The 20,122-nt window shown below is 42.5% G+C and overlaps 1 protein-coding gene and 1 long non-coding RNA gene across 2 annotated transcripts in view; one reads left to right on the forward strand and one right to left on the reverse strand.

The window, feature by feature from the left end:
* PDGFD (platelet derived growth factor D) overlaps positions 1-20,122 on the forward strand; it is a 151,165-nt gene that overhangs the window by 72,225 nt on the left and 58,818 nt on the right. The window lies entirely within an intron of this gene.
* Positions 14,143-14,575, reverse strand: LOC310705552. The gene is made up of 2 exons (XR_014525389.1): positions 14,513-14,575; positions 14,143-14,407 (listed from the first exon to the last, which is right to left on the reverse strand). It is a non-coding gene; the product is annotated as an uncharacterized lncRNA (long non-coding RNA).

Genomic DNA, 20,122 nt, shown 5'->3' on the forward strand with positions numbered 1-20,122 from the left:
ACATGAATGTGTATGTTACACTATATTATAACAGAGCACTGCTACCCTCTTCTGCTTGATTGTTGAAGTGAGGTACAGTGGTGCCCCGCAAGACGAATGCCTCGCAAGACGGAAAACTCGCTAGACGAAAGAGTTTTCCGTTTTGGAGGTGCTTCGCAAAACGAATCTCCTATGGGCTTGCTTCGCAAGACGAAAATGTCTTGCGTGTTCCTGCGGGGTTTTTTCCCTCCCCCCCTTTTCTAAGCCGCTAAGCCGCTTATCAGCTGATCCGATAAGCTGATAAGCCGCTAAAAGCCGCTAATAGTGCTAATAGCGCTAATCCTCTAATCCGTCAATGGGCTTGCTTCGCAAGACAAAAAAACCGCTAGACGAAGAGAATCACAGAACGGATTCTTTTCGTCTTGCGAGGCACCACTGTATCTGCATGCTGTACAAAACAATGACCTGTCCAGGAGGGATGGGGGAGGAATTCCTTTGGTGCTGTTTTCATGGCAGACCCTCCAACTGAATGCTCCTGAACCTGCTTGCGGATTGGAATGGCACTGCCAACCAAAAGAGAAACTGCTGCCTCTCGGTGCCTAAAAGAAACAATGCTCAGCAAGTTCAGAAACTGGGAAAACATGCATCAGTTTGTTGTTCCTGCCAGGCAAAAGAGCGTAGAAAAGACCTAGAGCATCATCAACATTCCAGGGGCGTTGCAGGCGCTTTGGAGATAATCCATAACATTCCAGCATAACTGTTCCTTCAGCCAAAAGGTAGGCTCGTAAGAGGAATACTAGGAAAGAAGTGGACTCTATATTGTTAAATATTTATTTTCCCAAGCTCTGGGAATGTTTGTGATAGGTTTATGAGCTTGCAAAATATTTAAAGAATTGGGGTATTGGCCATTAGTTTACATGACCAGAGAAGAGCGCTGTCTTTGCAGCTGCTTGTAGTGATGCTTGCCCAGTCATGGCTATGTTCTACTTCCACTGTCAGAGGCAGTAAACCTCTGTTTACCAGCTGCTTGGTGGGCAGAGAGCTGTTGCACTCGGGTCCTGCTTGTGTGTTTCCCATTGGCACCTAGTTGGCTACTGTAGGAACAGGGTGTTGAACTAGGCGAGCCATTGGTCTGATCCACCAGTGCTTTTCTTGTTCTCTTGAGAATTCCGTTCCACCTTAAGGAACAGACCTGGGACTGTTGCGTGTCACATGTCTGTAGCATACACCGGCATTGCATGCTGGGAACATCCGTTTGTGTATAGCTTTCTGTTTTGCTTGGGACACGAAGGAGATCAGACATGTTTCCTTTTGTCCTGATCTATGCTGAATAAACCTGCTTGGAAATGTGCTAACACAGCCCCTCGTGCCACTTCTGTTTGTGCAGTGTTTTCTCTGCTGAATAGCGTGCATAGGCTTCTAAAGCCTGTGTTGCAGATTTATGCTGCACCAAGGACCAGAGTTCACCTGACACACCGGCCAGTGGGTTGGAGCCAGCTGGGGGCCTGCCAGTTGCCCCCTTTTCCTTGGATGCATGGTTTGGGATATACTTACGGATCCTTCAAGTGTCCCTATTTTCCAGGGACAGTCCCAGATCTATAGAAGCCATCCCGGTTTCTGGTTTGATCCTGGATTGTCCCACTTTTCCTTAGGATGCCCCCTGTTTTCATCAGAGAAATGTTGGAGGGTATGGAGTCATGCAACCCCTTGAGCCAAGGAGATAATTAACTATACAATAACTTCCGATGCCTTTAGAAGGCATCAGAAGTCAGCCCTGTTTAGCAAAGGAAGTTGTTTAGTGTTTAATGTTTTGTTATTTTTTTTATGTGTTGGAAGCTGCCCAGAGTGGCTGGGGCAACCCAGTCAGATGGGTGTGGCATTATTATTATTATTATTATTATTATTATTATTATTATTATTATTGAATTGTTGTTGTTGTTTAGTCATTTAGTCGTGTCCGACTCTTCGTGACCCCATGGACCAGAGCACGCCAGGCACTCCTGTCTTCCACTGCCTCCCGCACTTTGGTCAAACTCATGCTGGTAGCTTCGAGAACTGTATAGGATGTCCTTATTGTCATTGGAGAAATGTTGGAGGCTATCTTCTTATTTTCTCCAACACCAATTTTGTCCGAGGCTCCTTAAAAGACGTCAAACCTACAGCATCAATCCTATATGTGCCTTTGAGGGTGAACCTCTGGTAACATCTCAGATATAATAGTTGAAAATTTGTCTTTTGTATTGGTTAGAAATAAAAAGTCAATCTAAAACTGGTCCTATATCAAATCAAACCCCAAGTGAAGAACTTACTTGGCACCCCTTTCCATTTGTAGAACTGACTACTTTGTTTTTTAATTATTCTATTGAAAGGCCATTCAATAGCTTTGATGCACAATTCCCATACATGATTTATCTCTGACAATGGATTTGATGTATTGATTAGGCTTATTGACATTAGGGATATCAGGGGAGAGGCCCTGAACTCACCATCATGATCCTACCTCAACACACATGTGTAGAAAAAGACAACAATATATAGCAAATGTGCGGGTCTCAAGTTTTTTTGTTACTTGTGGGCGTTTTGTTTTGGTACCTGAGGGAACATTCAAAAATGTGATTTAGCAGGATTATGCGTAAGTGGTATCTGGCTGATAGAGTAGTCTTGATTTCACCAAAAATTTTAAAAATGGAGATTTGAGGAAGGCAGGTCACACCTTAAGAGAGAGAGAAAGGATTGTGAGAGGGCTAAAGGTACCTCTTTAAATCAGACAAATCAATAGGCAACAAACTGGTGCAGAGATGTGTAAATAGACACTACTTTAGCATCACGCTGCAGAGTGGTTATTCAGCATAGATGTCAGCTACTTAATTATAGTTTACGCCAAACGATATTCAAGGTCATCACTGTGGCTCCTCTTATAATTACAGGCTACGCTGTAAAAATAGAATGCATTGTCCCACAGGAACCTTCAGACATATCCATTGCCACTTCATTTTATTCAGCTAAGTTTTTTCTTCTTCTCTTTTCCAAATGATTATTGTTCCATTTTATTTATTTATTTTATAACCTCAGTCAGGGTGGGAGGTGCGGAGAAAGAATAACAGCAAAGGTAAGGGTTTCAGCAGCATCCCTCGCTAACCAGAGTGATATTTATACGAGCCTGACTGGGGCTTTAGTTGTCTGGCATTTGTCTTGAAATGGTAACACTGAGGGACATTTGTACAAGAAGGGAGCTTCTCTCTGCTGCAATATGGTACAAGCACCCATCACTGCAGAGAGCCATGGTCTAGTACTGCAGCTACACACTTTGCAGGTATCAGGTGACATAAAAGGGCTGGTAGGGTTTTACTGAACTCTATAAAGATCCCAACTTCTCTGTCTGGATAACTTGTGGGCCCCCACAATCTTTTCCAGAAGTTGGCACCTCTGCCTGTGGTGGTCTAGATGAAACCTAATAAAATAACCTTTTCAATACACATTAGTATAGCACATGTGTCATAAAGTTGCCATCTCTGTTTGAAGGCTTGAGCCTGTGGGTGGAAGGATTTGAGTCTGCGTGTTTGTGAACTTTTAGTATATTGAGTTTTTTAAAATATCAATTAACCTTTATTGGGTTGCACCTGTTTTGTATTTATTCTTGAATTTAGATGTAATAGAAGACTGGGATCAGTCTTCTTCAACCTCAAGTTCTCATATGCTGTTGAACTGCAACTCCCGTTATCCCCAGACAGTTGGGCCCAGTGGTCAGGGATGATAGGAGTTGTAGTCTGACAGCGTCTGGGAACCCAAGGTTGAAGAACAGTGGCTTAGAGGATGCACAAGTCTGGAAGCTAGGCAATAACTTTGCTGTCTCTCTCCAGCAACAAGAACAAAACGGCAACAGGAAACTCCTGGCTCCACCCAGATACAACTAATTTTAGTTCCACCTTGTGATTAAACGATATAATGGCACTATCCATGTAGTGGATATATATGAGGGAGAGATCATGGAATTCTTCTCAGTAGTGATCCTGAGCAGAACTCCGAAACTTCTCAGCTTCTCTGAAGGAATAACCCAAACATCATGAGCCTTCTGCTTGTTTCTTTCACACCCAGAAGCTTCCAGAACCCTCTTGAATTCATCATATCAATACTTTCTGTACTAAGAAATGCAAACTGACAGGGTTGCAATTGTGAAGAAATGGAATATGCTGCATAAATGTGGATCAGACTTTTTCTTCTTGTTGGTAAATAGGAATAGCTGTCAAGACTTTTAATAGACTGAGCTTTCTGAATGGAATCTGAACATGGTTGTTTAATCCAGGGCAGCGGGGGGGGGGGGCAAGCAGCTTTTGCCAAAATCTAGTTAATGATTAAAATGCACCTTCTTATTCCCACATCACCCAACAGCCAATTTTCCTCAGCACAATAAGCACCAGCAGGAAGTGATTACACATCAAATCTCTTATATATCCTGGTTTTGTCTATTTTCTATCAAGCTAAACCTGTCTCTTTTTTCTTCACGTAAAACATCTTTTTAAACTTTTGTTTAGAAAAATGTGGAGGCAGAAGATTAAACTTGGCAAGACTGAAGTGTGAAGTTTTTGTATTTTTTGGTCTTCCTTGATCAAAATACAAGGAAGTGTTTTCATTGTCCCTAAAATTATGCTGGAGATGTATGAGAATATTTTATTTTAGGCAGGAATGTGATGAGGTTTATTCTCTTAATTAGTAGCATCTGGCCACACATTTTTGTGGTTAATGTTGTAGCACATTTGTTCTGTGTACTTTGTACTTTATTGGCCAGTGGGAAATGAAATAATCAACTTGTGGCATGGTCTTAGGAGCCAGCGGGCCAGCACAAAATCTGTTTTCTTTGTTTTCTTAACGAAAACCTTATTAATCACTTTATATTAAAACTCCCATGCCAATATACACATTTCAAACACTCAGTAGAAAAGAGGAAAAACACACACAACAGAAATGATCTGCACCATACGTTTTAAACTCATGGGTTCCTCCAAAGAATGCTAGTAACTGTAGTTTGCCCTTACAGAGCTACAATTTCCCGGCACCCTTAACAAACTACTGTTCCCAGAATTCTTTGGGGGAAACCAAGCACTTGAAAAAGGGTTTAGCATGCATGGAGCTCTTGCCCCTTCTCATGGTTCACGCAACATGTCATTATTCTCCAGGAGAACTAGTCATAATTAAGCACTTTTCCTTCCACTGATTGCAATGAAGAGTTGAGCACTTAGGTAAATATTTCCCATTGTAATTTGTCAAGCTGAAAAGTGCTTAATTTGGAATGGATCACTCCAGGGGCAGCCAATAGGAAAGTGGGGGGCATCACATACGTATCTTCCCGGCAGCAGCATCACAGCGGCTTAGCAGCAGGGATAGAGACAAGGTGGTGGGATATTGCCACTGTAGAGATGTACCGCCAGGAATGCTGGGTTACTTCTGCTCAGCAATATCAAAAGCAACACGATGGCCAGAAACAATTACAATGTGAAAAACTTTATGGAATAATTCAAAACATCAAAACTAACAAACTAAAGTCTCTGAAAGTCCTTAAATGAATCATGGTGCCAGACTTTACCTGGCAGAGAGCAAGCTGTGAAGCTTTGTATAATCAGCAAATGTCCAATTTGGTTGTCCAACTCTGAACTCTGCTGAACAGTAGGGTTGGCTATATATATTTTTCAAAAAATGTTGTTAGTAACAGTGATTGCATAATTGCATGAGCACTGTTCTAGAGTATTTTTCATTCTCATGTATATTATATCTATTCGAAAAAAGTTTGGGTATGTAACTTTTTTATGTTACAGTTTATAATTTCTATGCTATTTGAAGTTGTTGTTATGCATGTGAAGGTCATCGTTTGAATATTTTATTTTCAGCTAATGAAGCAATTACATATCTATCTACTTATGAGTGTTGAACTAATTGGCTGATGAAGAATTCAACGAAACAGTAGTTGTTATCCGGAAACACTGTTCAGCAGAGTTCAGAGCTGGACATCAGAATTGGACATTTGCTGATTATACAAAGCTGCACAGCTTGCTCTCTGCCAAGTAAAGTCTGGCACCATGATTCATTTAAGGACTTTCAGAGACTTTAGTTTGTTAGTTTTGATGTTTTGAATTATTCCATAAAGTTCACAATGTTATTGTTTTTGGCCATCATGTTGCTTTTGATATTGCTGACTCATATTTTGCAACACAGGGGTTAGTTCTGCTGGCATGTCCTCACAGTGCCAACATCCCCACCTCTTCACCCCTTCACCTCTCTCCCAGTAAGCCATGGTGATGGTGGTGCCGGGAGGACAGGTGTGTACTGCACCCCCTCCCTGCCAGGTGCTACTGGCATGATCCAGCCAAAGTTAAGCACTTTTGAAGTCCAAAGAATTACAGCGCAAGAGATTTAACTCCCTTGCGCAAGTATCTTCTTGTGTTTATGTGGTTTTTAAGATACACAGTTAGCTACCCGAAGAGACTGTTTAATATGGAAAGCCAAAGAATAACCATGGGCACACTGCTGATAGAAAAATATTAGATAATAATAGGATGGGAGGAGAATAACTGGGTCAAGTTGGTTACCTGGATTAAGTCCTTTCTTGCTTCCACAATTCTCATTGAAGGTGAGAAATGTTTGGCATCCAGTTTTCTGGTAAGGTGGTTCGCCAACTCAATGAGCATTGCTGCACTGATGATAGTGTAAGGAATTCAAATCTGCTATAATTTTTGTGACTGGGCAACATTCAGCTTGGTAAATCTATGTTTGATTAAAATGCACATAAAGTTATCTCAGAAAACCAAACAATTTTAATTTTACCTTCTGAAAATGCCAGGTAGTTTAATTTAGTTTTCTCTACATAAAACATACCCTACTAAGCATACAATGTTACCTTGTAATCATAAAACAACATTAAAAGTAATGACATCAAAGAAATGAAAACAATTTAAAGAAATGAAAACAATTAGAGAAATTTAAACAAGCCTTGCTTTGATTCGTTCTAGGATATCAGCTGCCAACTTGCTTCTTGGCTTCTGATTTTGCCCACTGATGTAGATCTCATGTCCCTGTCTACTGCCTCTGTGACGTGTTTCACACACCTCTTTATAGACTAAGCATGACAGGGCCACTGTGGGACTTGCATGGGCCCATCAGAAAACTTCTTTACTTCCTCTGGAGCATAGGAACCAACTCCTAGGGGCTGAGGTCCCTTCAGCCCCTCCAATAAATATATTAGTGGGCTGGGTCTCCCCAAAGGAGGTTCATATACCCCATCAGACCAATCTATCAGTTCCAACAGGAATTATGCACAGGGGCAGGTGCAAGTTGTCTTCCTTGGACATACAGAAATACTCCCAAGTGTGTCATCATCTCCACCACTCAAGTCAATGATCTTTTGGACACCAGCTCTCCTCTCCTCACTGTCACCTGAGCATAAGAGTGTCTGGATTATTTCTGATTAATGACACAAGTTTGTTATTATATTTGTTCTTTGGCTGGTATTTCCATTGCTTCTGTTGTCAGTTTCCATTTCACTACAGGTGGGTGGATGTGTGGGCTGAATTTACAGCACCTCAAGAGATTACTCTATGGATATATTTAAGATAAAATGACAGCCATGAACTTAAATGCCAAGTGATGTGGATACTTTTTTTAGACCTCATAATAGCTACAGCAATACTATCAAGTGAGATCCGTACATCACTAGGGATGGACTGAGCAGCTACCTCCATCTCATTTTCGTCTTGCTGGCACTCGGTCATAGCATTCCATGGAAGGAGAACAACCATGAAGGCTTCCTGGTAGACAATCACTGTTGCTTATTGGGAAGCAAACTAGTGTGGTGGGAAGGAGGTTTGTGTGCTGTAGATGCACTGGCACAACCAGTGCTCCTGCTGATGTGTTTGCACCATGCTGACCTCACCACTATCTAGCCCCTCCTGGTAAGCCAAAGCAGTCCAACTGCTGAGAAGTTAGCATAGTTGCTCTACCTCACCTGGCAAGCCACTTTGGGCATAATACTCATATGAGGAAAAGGATCAAACACACAGAGAGAGAATGAAATAAGTTCTCCTCCAAGCATATTTTGGTTTCTTAGCTGCATGGCAGAAGAACATAAAACATAAGAAGAACACTGCTGGATCAAGCCAATGGTCTATCTAGTCCAGCATCCTCTTCTCATGGTGACCATGGACTAGAGCAGAACTGTCATGGCAAGTAGCCATTGATAGCATTGAAGGTCAGCAATGATGGAGTTGGAGAGCTGTGATCCAGAAAGCCCCATTCCATCTACTTGCCATGCCTCAGGTTCCAGATGTTCCTTAAGATATCCTGCTCCCACACATTTAGGTCAATGGACTACAAATTAAAATATGGCTTTCACAGGACATTTGCTGTGAAAAGGTTTCAGTGCTTGTAGACGGTGTTTGCAGTCCAAGAGCTCTGTTGCAGTCAACATTTTTACCCCTTACGGGCTGGTTCCCTACAATGTATACAACATATATACAATCATGTAAAGTAGGGATAGCCAATATGATGCCTTCCTGGTGTGATTAGGCTGCAGCTCTCAATGCATCTGGCCACTGGCCATGGGATTTGTAAACCAACAAGAATTGGAGGACATCACCTTGGCTAGTTCTCATCTTTATTAAAAGTAATTTAAAAATTGAAGGAAGGAAACAAATGAAAATTGGTCTGTTATTTACTGGCTTGGTTTTTGGTGGTCTAAATTGAATTGTTAGGATTTTTTCTTTCAATAAAAGCTTTTAATGTTGTGGGTGGGGAGGTCTAGATGTTCCTAGTATCTTTATAATTAATTTTGGAGACCATCTGTTGGGCATCTTCCCAGCAAGCTGCATATCCAGATATCCTTGAGGGTTTGTTTGGTTTGGTTTGTTTCTTAAGTTTTCTCAGGGGAGACACAGCATTGGCTACCTAAGCAATTGTCGTGGATTTTTTTTTGAAACCATTGTGTACGTCTTCCCACAAGTGTCATGGAGAAGTTGATGAGGTTTATTTGTGGGACTGCTTTTTGTTCTTGTTTTTTACTTTAGCACCAGTAGTCTCTAGACTAGTGCCAAACAGCTGTTTTCAAAGAATGACCCCAAGATTCAGAGAAGCTAAGCTGAGATAAAATGTACCAAGTCAAGAGCATTTCCTCCAGAATTGATCATCTTTCAACCACGGGGAAATAGCTGGCTCAGTTTCTATGGAATGGTCTAGAGGCACAAGGGGCTATCACTTTGCTAAAGCTAAGCAGGTTTCGGTCTGGCCAGTGCCTAGATGGGTGACCACCTGAGAACTACATATATGTCATATTGCCTTCCATGATGGAAAAAAGGTGGGATATAAATGTATTAAACTAAATAGATCTGACACAAATTCTGCACCAGGGACATATGCCCATGTCAAACCATTCACATGTCTAAACAATAAAGCAGTGGTTTGTTAGAACCGAATTATATATTGATGTCTTGCCTGACTATTCATCTCTTAGGGAGCAATGGGGGCTTGAGACATGATTCTCTTCTTCTTCTTCTTCTTCTTCTTCTTCTTCTTCTTCTTCTTCTTCTTCTTCTTCCCCTCCTCCTCCTCCTCCTCATCATTTATATTTTACCCTTTCTTCAAGGAGCTCAAGGTTGTGTACATAGTTCTCCCCCTCCTCATTTAGACAGCAGCCTTGTGAGGTAGGATAGGCTGAGAGACAGTGACTGGTCACACAGTGAGATTCCCAAACCAATGCATGACCCAAAAATCACCTATCCTTGAAAACTGACAATTCCCCAAATTTCATCATGCAGTTTTTGAACAAAAGGAGAAATATGTGTGCATTCGTTTATTTTTAAGCGTTAAAATGTATTGTATATGGGGAAATTGCTTGCAAAAATGTTCATACTAGGCAAAATTGCATGAGAAGGGGTATATTGGAAGAAACACACGTGGAAATGTGTGTGGATTTTGGGGTAGGCTTTGAAAACTGATTTGGTGAGCTGGGTTGAAGACTGGGAAATGGAGAAACGGAGAAAAGCCATAACTGGACAGCTTCTTCCATCTATACTTGGCACACCAGTTGATATGGAAATGTTTTCTTAAGATTAGGAGGCTGAAGACGGTTAATCTATACTGGGCAGAGATGGGATATTGTGTTACCACTGCTGGACTGCAGCCATGAGCATAGTGCTAAAGGAAAAAGGAAAACACAGCTTCTTTAATCTTCTGAAAAGGTCATTCAGGAGCCAAAGCTATACTCCAGGAGGCAGGCAAAGACACAGAATAAAGTCTGCTATGGAAGCAGCATGCAGCCAGAGTTCCTGATTAACTTAAATAAAAACAAGTAAAGGGCTGATTTCTCTTTACACAGGTTGGAGAAAACAACTCACAGCAGTGATTCTTGACCTCCCTCCATTCACACTGTGAAAATGCATGGATATACTAATAATAGTAATAAACAAACTTTGGTTCTTAATTTAGTCTTGAAATTCAAAACAGCTGCACAGCCGCTTGGGATTTCTGTGTGAGCGCATCGCAAATTGCTTTTCCCAGTGCTGTGGCACTGTGCTAGAGAAATGTTTTTCAAAATATACATAATAACAGGGTTGATCTCCCAATGGATGAAAGCCGTATTGCAAGCCATATAGAAAAGATGCCTGTTACATAGCAAAATCATTGTTCTTTATTTAATTATGTCCCCCCCCCCCAGAACATCCCAGAGGTTCTGGGGCAACTGTGAACACAGCCTCATGTAATACAAACATGGCATTCCAGCTAAGCCATTGCTCTTGGTTGAGAACAGGGACACACCAAGTGGTGATAATTAACTGTGAGCTAAATCATGGTTGGAGGGGAAGAGAAGGTACAGATCTTATTTTAATTCTGAGAAAGAAAGCAGCAACAAGCTTTTACCATGCAAGCTTAGAGACATTGCTTTGCCATGAGAAAACAGGATAAGTGAAAACAGTAACAGTGTGCCTGGACCACAGGATTCGACTTTGTATCTGTAGCTTTGGGAAGCAGCTCACTTGAGTTTGCAGTCTGGGGCTTTCTAGTTCAACTTGTTTTTCAGGATCTGATTAGATATGTTAGGCTGGAGTCTTAAGCCCCCTTAAGTGTGAGTAAGTCCCACTGAATTCAAGAGGACTTAGTTCCAAATAGGTCATGCCCTGTTAGAAACAAAGCACTGTTTCCCCCTGCCTCATGCATTACAATGGGGAATAGAAGGACTCAGCTACACTGGTCAATGATAACGGTAAAAATGCATTATACAAATATGGCACCAGAGGGTGCTGTAGAGCAGCGATCCACTGTGAATGGTAAATTGCATTGGGAGCCAAATTTTATAGCGTTTTTTAATAGTGTTTTTCATATCTGTGTAGATCCAGCCTAAGAACGGTGTGCACACGCTCACTCTCTCCATATATATATATATATATATATATATGCTTTCGTAGATTTTCACGGGTACAGGAATGCAGGTTTTGGTGTCTTCGGGTGTCTTCCCGTGTAAGAGTTGGGGTGTCTAGGCGACGTTTCGACGAGGTCTCACTCGTCATCTTCAGGCTGGTGCTTTCGGCTTCTTGTTACTGGAACAGAGCAGGATCTCAGTGTTTGAGTTCCTATAAATACTGTTGAGGGGGTGTGGTGTATAGCCTCCAACGTTCTGGGCAGATAGGAAGTTCCCAGAACGTTGGAGGCTATACACCACACCCCCTCAACAGTATTTATAGGAACTCAAACACTGAGATCCTGCTCTGTTCCAGTAACAAGAAGCCGAAAGCACCAGCCTGAAGATGACGAGTGAGACCTCGTCGAAACGTCGCCTAGACACCCCAACTCTTACACGGGAAGACACCCGAAGACACCAAAACCTGCATATATATATATATATATATATATATATATATATATATATATATTCATGAAAGTGGATGAAATTTGCAGGCACAGCAGGTTCTCCAGAGTGGATTAAGTCTTCCAACTTGCAGTGAGAAACAGCAAAATGTTTTTGTTTTTGGGAAACACAGCCAGATGGACAGCGTATAAATAAATTATTATTATTATTATTATTATTATTATTATTATTATTATTATTATTATTTTGTGCAGGGCACTATTAAAATAAAAGAGACTGCCCACCTCACAAGGTTCCCCCCACCTACCACCACAGATTGAAACGTGGCTACAGCTGCAACAGGGGCCAAGTGAATTCACTTATGCATGTAAGGTTACTTTCGGTGGGATGTGGGTGGCGCTGTGGTCTAAACCACGGAGCCTTTTGGGCTTGCTGATTGGAAGGTCAGCAGTTCGAATCCGTGCAATGAGGTGAGCTCCCGCTACTCTGTCCCAGCTCCTGCCAACCTAGCAGTTCAAGAGCACACCAGCGCAAGTAGATAAATAGGTACCGCTGCGGCGGGAAGGTAAAAGGCGTTTCCATGCACTCTGGAACTTGTAACGGTGTCCCATTGCACCAGAAACAGTTCAGTCATGCTGGCTACATGACCCGGAAAGCTGTCTGTGTACAAACACTGGCTCCCTCAGCCTGAAATCAAGATGAGCGCCACAGCCCCATAGTCACCTTTGACTGGACTTAACCGTCCAGGGGTCCTTTACCTTTCACATTTACTTCCCATGCATAAAAAATGCCTGAAGAAGGCTACCATCTCCATGGATGAAGTTAGAAGAATGCAAGAGTTTCCTTCAAGGACACTGAGACTTAAGCCTGCAAATTCTTAATGATTTGTCATGTGGTGCTCAGCTTATAGGTCACCAATGTGTGCTGACTAAAGGAAGGAGTCACAAGAGGATGAACTACAGTGGTGCCTCGCAAGACGAAAAAAAATCGTTCCGCGAGTCTTTTCGTCTTGCGATGTTTTTCGTCTTGCGAAGCACGGTCCATCGCAACTGCACCTCTTCAAGCGGCTTTTAAAAAAAAGCGCAAGACGTTTTCATCTTGCGAAGCAAGCCCATAGGGAAATTCATCTAGCGAAGCAACGCAAAAACGGAAAACCCTTTCGTCTAGCGAGTTTTTCATCTTGCGAGGCATTCGTCTTGCGGGGCACCACTGTACTAGGTCTTACAATAGAATGCAACAGCCAGAATGAGGCATATGAGAAAGGTCCACATCCTGTAGGATATAGGTTACCTTGTTTGTTTGTTTGTTTGTTTGTTTGTTTGTTTGTTTAGATGGAATAATTGAGGTACAGTGGTACCTCAGGTTAAGTACTTAATTTGTTCCGGGGGTCCGTACTTAACCTGAAACTGTTCTTAACCTGAAGCACCACTTTAGCTAATGGGGCCTCCTGAGCACGATTTCTGTTCTCATCCTGAAGCAAAGTTCTTAACCCGAGGTACTATTTCTGGGTTAGCAGAGTCTGTAACCTGAAGCGTATGTAACCTGAAGCGTATGTAACCTGAGGTACCACTGTACTAGGAAGCCACAATAAAACCACATGCTGCTGTCTGGGCTGTACCAGAAAGAATTCAGATGGGACTTAACCATTTTGGAATGTTTCGCAACATCAATTCTTTTTCTGCATGTGGAAACGTAGCATGGCAGGGTTCTGTGAAAAGAGGGTGCTGGACTCGATGGACCTCTGGCTCCTCTTATGTTCTGTGTCACCTGCTCCAGGTTCTGCCAATAACTCCACTCCATGCACCTTGCCAGACCCCACAATTCTCCAGCAATGGCTCTGTGTGATGGAGGGGAATCCACTCCAGCAAACTTGAGACAGGTAACACGCCAACTTCCATTAGAGCAGCTACTCTTGCGTTCAATGAGGGTCACGGTGCAAACAGCTATCTTTAAAAGGAAGGGCATGAATTACTAGGCTCCCTGGCACCATGGGAGATCCTTTTCCTCAGAAGAGGATAGTGATGAAACAGTGTTCAGTGGCTTTGATTCATGCAATTGTTTAGAGTCACACACGCGAACAAACATACCATTTTACCAAGGGAAATAGTTCTGCAGTTTCAGATCACTCCGTATTTCCCAAAAGCTTGAAGGAATGATGCAATTTGCACTGTTGGCCACAAAGCACAGCCCCTATGTATTCTGTCTACATCCTTTCTGATTTATAGAGTCCTGAGCGTAACCAAAGGAAAAAAGGAAAAAGAATCCTGCTTACTATGGGAAAATTGGATGGGCGGGGGAGGGGCTGAGGCCAACAGAACTAGTTGTACAAATTCAGTTTATTTTGCATGCCTCGACCCGAAAATGAACTGTTCTGTGGCTTCGGTTCAAAAATGCTTTTCTCTCCTTCGCTTTGGAACTCTTCGGACGTAACTGGTTAGATCTTGCCAGCTGCCAAGCTGAGGAAAATGAAGGGGGGGTGGGGAGCTTATCTGCAATAACAACAACAGCATGTGATGTTGACAGGTGTAGGTGTGTAATGGGTGAAACAAATATGGAAGGTCTTGAGGAAAAAGCAGGATGCACCTGGAAGAACACAGCAGGAGAAGTTAATGTTTCTGTTGTAAAAACACACAGTAATAACATGAATCACACACACACACACACACACACACACACACACACACACACCAGTTTGGGGCTCATGTTCTGTGTCCAAGATGTTTTGGAAAGTATAAGATGGTGTCTCCTGCTTGGCAGGGGGTTGGACTCGATGGCCCTTGTGGTCTCGTCCAACTCTATGATTCTATGATTCTATGATTCCTCCTCCCAGAAATCACCTGGACTGGAAGTTCTGTCTTACTTTGGTCGCATCCACACCTCCAATCAGAGCACATTTATGTCATGGAGAATGCTGGGAACTGTAGTGCTTGTGAGGTCATAGGTCTGTGAGGTCAGCACACTTAACAAATCATTATCCTTGGGGATACTTTGGCTGTTAAAATGGTATAGGAGCTCAGCACCGGCAGCACTGGCAGGGGAAACAGGGACAATTCTGGGATCAAATTAGAAGCTAGAATGGCTTTTGTAATTCTGGGGCTGTCCCTGGAAAATCAGGACACTTGGAGGGTATGCTGTTCGGGCTTTAGTTGGGAAACTTTGGGGCTTTCTTTGACCTTATGTGGCCTGTGGTTTTTGGCCTTATAATTGAACCTCTTTCTTCTAAATCATTTTCAAGACCCGGTCATGCTTTTCAAGTAATGAGGCCAAAACAAGTAGATTTACTGTCTTCCTTCTGCTGTGTGTGTGTTCTTTTGTGGGAAGCAGATGTATTTCTGTGGCAGACCCTTGACAAAATTCCCTTTTAATAAAGTGTGCCGTTGAACATTCTGGATGTCTTTGGGTGGAGTTCATGTGTTCAGATTTCTATGCCAACCATCTCCCTAAAATAACATTTCTGTTACCAACTTCAACATATTACTTGGATGACATTCAGCAACACGGAATAGTTTTATGCTCGTCATCTTTCACTTATTTCCATCTCTGTTGCTGCTTTATCTCCAAAATTGTATTAGGCGTTAGTCTTATTTCCACATAGCCACTGAGTTGACATGAACAGGGTTACACTGAAAGTTTCTGAGTTGTTAAAGGCAATGGATAAGTTGTCTTGCATTTATCCATTTGAGCAAAGGGCAGTGACATGCTTAGCTGGTGTTAGTTTGTGGTTTAATTTGTGCCTTTTTATAGTACATCAGTTTCCCTGAACAAATTTTATTTTCTGGTATTAAATTATTGATTTTATGCTGGGTGTTGTATATTATGCTTGATTGCAGGGGAATTCAGTAAAATTGGGCGCACAATGCTAAATGCAAGGCTCCTGCTGTATACAAGCCATGCATCTGAGCCACGGAGGTCCACAAATGGTGACTCCTGCAGATACGTCCATGATCAGGCAGGGATATAAGGGATTTGGTAGTCCTTGAGATATCCTGAACCCAAGTTCTTAAGGGCCTTGTGAATTAATGCAAGAACCATCAACTTGGTCAGAGAGCAAACATTGAGGAATTCTGCTATTCCATCAAGGCATCGGAATGTCAAATTTCAGGTGCGCAGCACAAAGGACTTCCATGTTCTAAGCATTTTAACCCTGGAATTCTTTTTAACTGGGAATTGCAGGTGGAGCCTTAGCAAACAAAGCATAAGCGATGGCTCCCATCCCAGCACGATTAATGGTGTTACCATTTCCAGCAAAATCATGTTTTCTTTTCCTTCTTACTTGTGAGAAAGAAAGAAAGAAAGAAAGAAAGAAAGAAAGAAAGAAAGAAGACAGAGGGGGAGAATGTGCAATATTAAGGTTATTCAATGGACCATTATCTTCCCATTTTGCTTTGACCACTATTGGCCTCCTCTCCAGCGAGCTTCCCAACACTGCCGTAAATGTCTTTCTCATAAACAATTACTCTTCATTTCCCACAAGTTCCAGAGGGGGGAATGAAAAAGAAATGAAAGCACTAAGGTACTTCTAGGTAGAAATGAAACACTGAGACTCTTCTTTCACCACCTCAGTATGTCATGTTTATTTCTTATCCCGTGCACATATGCATTATTCAGAAGTAAGACTCAGGTTTTGAGGGATTCTGTGAAGGCATTGTGTTTTCCAGCACTGACCTGAGTTTGATGTGTTCGGGAATCTCAGAGCACAGTGCAAATCTTCCTTTGCCGAAAGATAAAAAGGATGGTGCTGTGCTTATCGCGCATGTGGTCGGAGAATGCTAGCGTGCCTTCCTTTATTAGCTTCCTGGATTAAACTCACATCATCTTTCTTTCCCAAAGCATTATGAGGCTCAATTAAAACCATATTGCCTCTGGCAGTCTCTTCGCAGCGGGTTGGGATCTCAAGTGTAAATGTACCTAAAGAATAGGTTGGTGAGGGGAATATTTCAGCTTGAAAAACAGAGAACGCTTGCCTAATAGAGAACATGAAATTAGCAAGATATAAGGGTGGTGCTGTGGGTGAAACCACAGAGCCTAGGACTTGCCGATCAGAAGGTTGGCGGTTTGAATCCCCGTGACGCAGTGAGCTCCTGTTATGCAGTCCCTGCTCCTGCCAACCTAGCAGTTTGAAAGCACATCCAGCAGTTTGAGCAGCAAATTCAGTAGTTTCATGCCAGTAAATGGAATGGGTCTGCTTGCAGGAAAAGTAAGCCAGGATCGCTCTGGGTGGACTTGACCCAACCCGGGGTGACGTGGTGCTGCTCTGACCCAATCCAGCCAAATCCCAGGTTAACAAAAATCAGCCCTATTCAGTTTGTGATCTGGGATTTGGCCAGAACCATAGCACAGTCTTTGCTCAGATACCAAAGTACGCAGATCATTTGTTAAGTGCAGAGAATAGCAGGCATATAAAGTCTAATGTGTCCATTTGAAGTACTTAGATACAGCTATGGGATGTGTGTGATTAAGCCCATACCCCTGCTGTACTTCTACCTATATTAAAGAGATGCCAGATTTTACATCTCTGCTTGCTTCATGCAGACCACCTCTGTGATTCACTTTAAGTGGCTGATGGAGACTTTTTTTTATTTAATCGTAAGTGGATAGATTTCACTTTAGGAAATTTCTAGCGGGGAATACAAAGTGAACAGCAGATTGAGGGTCTATAAAATGATGCAGCTTAATCACGTTTCTAAAAAAAAAAGTCATTATGACAAGCGCTTGGGCTTCTGTCATATATATTTTTCAAGCTGTTTTTGCAGATAGAGTTATTCGCTCTCTAGAGGGGTAGTTGATGGACTGCTGACATACATTTCTAATGTAGAATTTGATGGATGCGGATATCAGCAGCCACCCACCTAGTGGAAAACAGCCCAGGGGAAGAGAAGAAATAGTTACGTTTGTATTTCTAAGTGGATCTGAACAAGAGCTCTGAGTTTTGACCTAAAATTCACTTTATTTCCCTCCTAACCATCAATGATTCAAAAGCCTCGCTCAGTCAAAGGTTCCTCCTCATAATTTATTCTTGTCCTGTCAATAAAAGTTGCAGAAGGAGCAAATCTGTCCCCGATAGCTAGATGGATATATAATACAAACATTCAAAACATATTTGTACTTCTGTTTTCAAACCATTGCTAAGAATGAATAAAATATACAGTACAGTGGTATCTCTGGTTATGAACTTAATTCATTCTGGAGGTCCGTTCTTAACCTGAAACCATTCTTAACCTGAGGTACCACTTTAGCTAATGGGGCCTCCCACTGCCGGGTTAGCGGAGTCTCTAACCCAAAGTGTTTGTAACCCGAGGTGTTTGTAACCTGAGGTACGACTGTATATCAATCAATGGCAACTGGGGACCAACTGTGGTCCGATGGTTTCATTCAGGTGGTCAGTGCTGTGCCTGTAACAACACAATTAAAAATCATATAACATCTATCAGAGCATGTTGCAACTGCTATAGCAGAAACACCATGGTGCATCTGCAGCAGAACAACCGGACACCTTCATCTGCCCTAGCAGCAACAAAACATGTCTCTCTACAGCCACTGCTTCCAGCAGTTTGACTTCACCCCCAAAGGCGCACTCCTCCATTGTTACCAGAGAGCTGAGATTTTACTTGCAGGGAAATGAATCGGGGCTTGCACAGTGCATGACCCAGCTCTGTGCAAGTCCCAGTGGTCAGCTGATTGTAATGTGAAGATTCACCCAACAGTCTGAAAGGAAAAAAATGCAGAACTTATAGTGATAGTATATGTTGTTGAAAGACCATCTCTATGTGGGTTCTTGCCCCTCTTTAATGCAAGCTCTCCACCCATGCTTCTTCAGCTGGTATACATGCTGAGAACAAAATCAAAAACAAAGTAGGTTCCTATCTCCTTGTTGCTAATTGCTTTGAGAACAATGGTGGGAAGTAATGGTGGAAAGTTACTAAGCAGACAGATGTCAACTGAATCACACTTCAAGTTGACTTTGGACAAAGAGACAATGATTCATGGTGAGGCCAGTTTTTAAAACAATGACCAAATAGTTCTGTGACGTCTGGTCTCTCCCAGCCCTACCTGAATATGCTGGGGACTGAACCAATAATTTTTACACTCAAATCAGATGCTCTCCCACTGAGCTTTGTCTCCCCTTTGCAGACACCCGTTGCTACTCAGAGCACTTCCTAGAAGACTTTGCCCAACCTGGAGTGAGCCCTGTTCATGTTCCTCTCTCATAACATAATGATAATGTAATCACAAATAAATAACCACGATGGTATTGCGAGGAAAGGACATCCTCACTTCGTGGATGTGCGGCATATCTGAAGTCCTGCTTTAGCATAGTTCAGTCAAATCCTGGTTCCCGAATGGCTTAGATGCCGAACAAATTGCCTCCTGAATGCTGCAAACCCAGAAGTAAATGTTCTGGTTTGTGACCGTTTTTCGGAAGCCAAATGTCCGACGTGGCTTCCTCTTGAGTGCAGGAAGCTCCTGCAGCCAATCAGAAGCCATGCCTTGGTTTTCGAACTGTTTTGGGAATCGAACAGACTCTCGGAACGGATTAAGTTTGAGAACCAAGGTACCACTGTACTTAAAAATAAACACCCTAAAATTATGTCATGTTAAGTTTACATGCTGTATACATATCTGAAAAGTCTTTTTTCTAATAGCCAGAGGTTTGGCGATGCATTGACCAGGATACATTTGTATCAAACACTCCCCTTTGGAGGCCCTACTGATGCCAGAGCTCCAACATTGGTTGGACCAAGGCATCAAAGGCTCTGTGAGTGGCAGACATCTGAGCTCTTAGGCCCAAAGTATATGAAAGACTGCCTTGATCCCTACCAAACTTCTCAGCTGTTAAGATTAGAAGAGACGTTCCTCTTCAAAGCTCTGTTGCCCTCAGGAGCATGGGGACTGGTGGCCTGGGAGAGGACTTTTTGTGGCAGCTCGTACCTCCCAACAGAGGTGCATCTAGCACTGAATGCTGAAGATATGTCTCTTTACCCTGACCTTTGACAGTTGTTTTGTTTTGTCTTGTCTTGTCTTGTCTTGTCTTGTCTTGTCTTGTCTTGTCTTGTCTTGTCTTGTCTTGTCTTGTGGTGTAGAGAGCCAGTGTGGTGTAGTGGTTAAGAGCGGTGGACTCGTAATCTGGTGAACCGGGTTCGCTTCCCCGCTCCTCCACACGCAGCTGCTGGGTGACCTAGGGCTAGTCACACTTCTCTGAAGTCTCTCAGCCCCACTCACCTCGCATAGTGTTTGTTGTGTTTGTTGTGGGGGAGGAAGGGAAAGAAGAATGTTAGCCGCTTTGAGAACTCCTTAGGG

This window comes from Podarcis liolepis, assembly GCF_965112155.1.
Source record: "Podarcis liolepis genome assembly, chromosome: 4".
Taxonomy (NCBI): Eukaryota; Metazoa; Chordata; class Lepidosauria; order Squamata; family Lacertidae; genus Podarcis; species Podarcis liolepis.